Source organism: Asparagus officinalis, chromosome 1 (assembly GCF_001876935.1).
Source record: "Asparagus officinalis chromosome 1, Aspof.V1, whole genome shotgun sequence".
NCBI lineage: Eukaryota > Viridiplantae > Streptophyta > Magnoliopsida > Asparagales > Asparagaceae > Asparagus > Asparagus officinalis.
The window spans coordinates 128,035,828-128,040,340 of record NC_033794.1 but is presented as its reverse complement, the minus strand read 5'-3'; positions in this window follow the sequence as shown (position 1 = coordinate 128,040,340).

The following is a 4,513-nucleotide window of genomic DNA, read 5'->3' as shown; positions in this document are numbered from 1 at the left end:
TGTGAGAATTACATAAATACAACAACCATCCTTTCCTTGAATTATCTATAGATAGTATATTCCTATCGATGCCCATCAAAAGGATTAAATCTCCTTGCACTCTTCTCCTAGCAAAGCCTTATTTCTACCTTCGCACTCTTCTCTAGCACTCCGCGGCAACAGTGAGAATTATTATTATTCTCTTTATAAAATACATGATATTTCTTAAACTGTCTTAAAAGAATTAGATTGAGTAAAACCCCTCAGTTTAAGAGGCCTAACTCTCTTCAACAAGCCCCTTATTTAAGTAACTTTGCTTTTTGACAAACTAGCAAGATGATGAACTCACTTCATTTCAGAGTACAAAATGTGAACACCGTGCTGTCGGATATGTACAATTTTTTTTTTTCAATCTAGCAGCGTTAACGCAAAGAGTTTAACTCTTCTAATTAAAACTCACACTAATTTGTTGCCCAACTAGCACCATGCCATCTATACTTCATATTTATTTCCCAATATTCTTCAAAGTACTACACAAATATATATATTTACTGCTTCTATTATGCTAAATTTACATTGATTATCATAATGTTACAGCGTTGACCAAGGATTAACAAAGGACAGGGAAAGCTTCCCCTCCAAACACACATCCTGCCTAACCCTAACAGGAGCAGGCCCTGTTGTGGCATGCGGCTGGACCGGATTCATGGTGGAGCTCCATATGCAGCTAACGCCGACGCATCCATAGCTATGTAAACACTCACCTCTGTACCGCCACCAGCCTCAAATCGTCTGGGCTCTTGCCTCGACATGATCGTCCTTCACCAAAGCCCTCTGTCATAGCGTGCTGTCCAGGCTGATCACAGGACTTGTTTGCTCACTCCCGCTGCCAGTATTTCGCGATTGTAGCTGCCCAACGGCAACAGATGAACTTATTCATTAAATTTGCTAGAACACAGCGAGAATCTTACCAAATTATACTTAAGGGAGTTTTAAAGATGACAGATTTGATTTCATCATGTCTTAATTTCTAAAAATGTTTAACTAATTGGCTACAAAACTGCTCGGTCATAAGCAACGAGGGAACCTGAGAATAAGACACATGTACGTTATAGCAACTGTGAAATGAAATGTATACTTTCGTTTAACATGATAAACGCGTAAGTAGTATATTAACAACGTGAAACGCTTAAATATTATATCACTATAGATTGATTGTGTTAATTTATTATATTTGCACTCATACCTCTAGAGGATGTCAGCTGCGTGTTGATTAGGAGCAGGGTTCTAAATACGTCCAAATTTCAAACTGACATGCTTATTGTTGCTAAGATCAAAATTATCTAAAAGGACGGCCATGAAGATTCTTTTGCAATATAAATTTAGAATGATAGTAATATTTGTTACTCGAATGTAAGCTAATAATTATATCTAAAAAAAAGTGATACTATTTAACTAGAAATTAGAAAAATGATCAGACGAAGCTGTGTCACATACAGACACAGCTTCACAACAACCTTATTTCCCTTACAGGACTAGTCAAAGGGTGGGCCAGCAATGATTAATGGGCCACCTCTCAGGCCAGCATCCCGTTGGTTCACCATGATGGATACTCCACCAAAAAGGTCAAACTCCTGCAAAAAAGCGACGACACCCTTGGCCAGTCCCCACACCCACGCGGTCGCTGGCATCCTCGGCCGGGAGGGCCCTTGCTCACCGGCCTTTCTTTGCAGGACCCCAAGCCTCACCTCCTCTTCTTCCGGCGACAATCCTCGCTATATCGCCTCCTCTATAAGTTTGCAGCCACAGCGGCAGCCCAGCAGCGGTTTCGACAGTTAGGGATGCCAGATTGCTGGCATTCCGTTTATTATCGCCATCAATGCTGCCTATAACTTAGTGCGATATGTTTGTTTGTCAGCTTTTCGTGCCTTTGAGGTTTATGACGAGATTTTAGTTATCGCGAGACGATGCAATTTTCATGGACGAGGATGCGTATTGCGCCTGGCTGCGACGGTGCGAGACGTATGAGGAAGTCGATACAGGGATTGAGAGAATATGTATGGCTCCAGAACCAAGGTTGAATACGATGCCAAGTAAAAGTTTAAACTAATCTGCTAGTACAGTCTCCAGTGACTTTGGTCATTGTTATGATTGTACAGCTAGAAGAAACATGATCTTGATCACTACTTCCGGTAATCTATGTTTGGTTTGCAACAAATTTATCTAAGATTACATTCATTAATATTGATTGATAAATGGACATAATCAACTGTATTTGAGTTGTCTCCCGAAATTATTTGTGCATAACACACATATTCTATCATCTGTGGAAGTTTTACAGCGCTGCGGACAATCATCGGTAATGATACATACTTGAGAGATGAGGATTTTTTGAAATGTTTTCTTTTTTTGAGAAAATATGTTGCATTGCTTAGTAATTCTTAGCTAGGTATAAGGTTGATCATTAATATGATTAATTGATTGTTATTATATTAGAGAAATTAACATGTTCCGTTCTAGAGGTAATCAGATTATTATTACATTGCGTTTAATGGTTAAGTTATATTATATATAGAGTAATTCAAATCAAATCTAAGATAGAATTAATGATTCGGTATTCAATTTCAAAACATAATTATGTCATTAATATCGCCCCATGTCAAATTAAGAATATTTACCTTTTGACTTGTATCATAATTTTAAAGTTTTAATACAGGGAATTTAGAAATTAAGCTGGCCAGTTGATGAACAAAATACCGCCCAAGCAAGTTCATGTGAGGCGTCTAACATATGAAATTTGAATTTCATTAAATACTTGAGATCTTGAATCCTGGCATCTATGGCCCTTCCGTATTTGCAAGCAAATACAAGCGAATGAGCCATGATTTTAGTAATTAAAGCCTTAGGATGCAATTATTGCCTATAGCCCTTATCTTAACACTTGAGCCTACGTTATAGAAGCTGACCACATATTCTTTGAAATATTATAATTACTTATTATTATTCCAGACATTTCTATAAGCCTATACAATGAATATTTTTCCTCATATTTTTAGTTTTAAATGTTAGTGACAGACAAAGACAAGTCCCTTGTAATACGTATATCGCCACATGACAAGCTTTAGACTTTGCCATTAAAAAAAATATATTACTATCACAATACTACAAGTTTAATTTAGTTCCACTGCAGCCAAGGCGTGCAGACATGCGAGAAAATTGCAGGAGATGGCCCACTCTCTTTCATGCACTCTACCATTATTCTAATAATAGAAAGCCAATTCTTATTATGATTAACAATGCCAAGACACACATTGAAGTGAACTGGCCTTTGCTTCCTATTTTTAACAGAAGATGGTTGTTTTCTCAAAAATGCTAGTTATGCGTAAATTACTGATTTCATAAAATATTGCTAACCGAAAATTTATTTAAATGTACTCCTTTTCACTTCAGAACGCTGCCGTCCCTCTACTATCGCCGTATTTTACAAAGAGTCGGTGATAGGGGCACACCCCCAACCACACCCTCTACCATACCTCCTCTCCCTCTATAGTGCATCTGGGCCACCACATCAATTTTTTAAAAAAAAATTTGATTGCGGGCCCAATGCCACTATAGATGTGAGAGAGGTATGGCTGGAGAATGTGTTGCGGGCGTGTGCCCCCTAAAATTTCTATTTTACAAAACAATATTGTCGGGATGCCTAGAGGTGACTTCCATCGTGCGAATGGAAAATTTCCATTTTGGCAAACCATGTCTGAATTTTCAGCTTTCATAATTAAAGATAAATTACACTAAACCCCCAGGATCTTTTCAAAAATCACACCTAAACCCCTCAATAGCTTTTGCAGAAAACCCCCATGAACTTTTAGCTAAATTACACTCAAACCCCCCTATAAATTTCAGAATGCCTTCCATATGTGTTTTTTGGTATCTAATTTACGCGAGGGTTATCTACAACTCAGAAAATTTCATGGCGGGCTTTTCAGCATTTCCAAAATTCATGTGAGGTTTTAGCTGGTGATTTTGAAAGTTCATGCGGTGTTACTGTAAAATACTGAAAGTTCATGCGGGGCCTTTAATGTAATTTACCCCTTTTCATAACTCCTCTTTAAAGTAGCCAGAAACAAATTAATGCTTGGTACATAATGCAGCACAACATTGCTCCCGGAATAGCGATGGCCCAATATTATTTATAAGAAAATATCAACATTATCATACGACTAAATATGCACCCTAATCTTGATTTATTGTTTTTATTTGGACAAAAAAAATCCTTAAACACTAGATTAATATTATCAAACAACAACAATTTGCTGTTTTTTTTTTGTCAAAAAAAACACAGCAAATTACAGAAGTGAGCACTCGGTCTTCGATGGTGCGGTTGGAGAGCTGGTGCCCCCGGCCATGTACTGAGATGGTGGCGGGCTCCAGCGTCGATCGTACCGTGATGTGTCTGGTGGTGCTGGCTGACTGTGGCTGGCCCGTGGTCTGGGTGACGGATGGCTCCGGCAGAGCTGGCTCGTCTTCAGTAAGT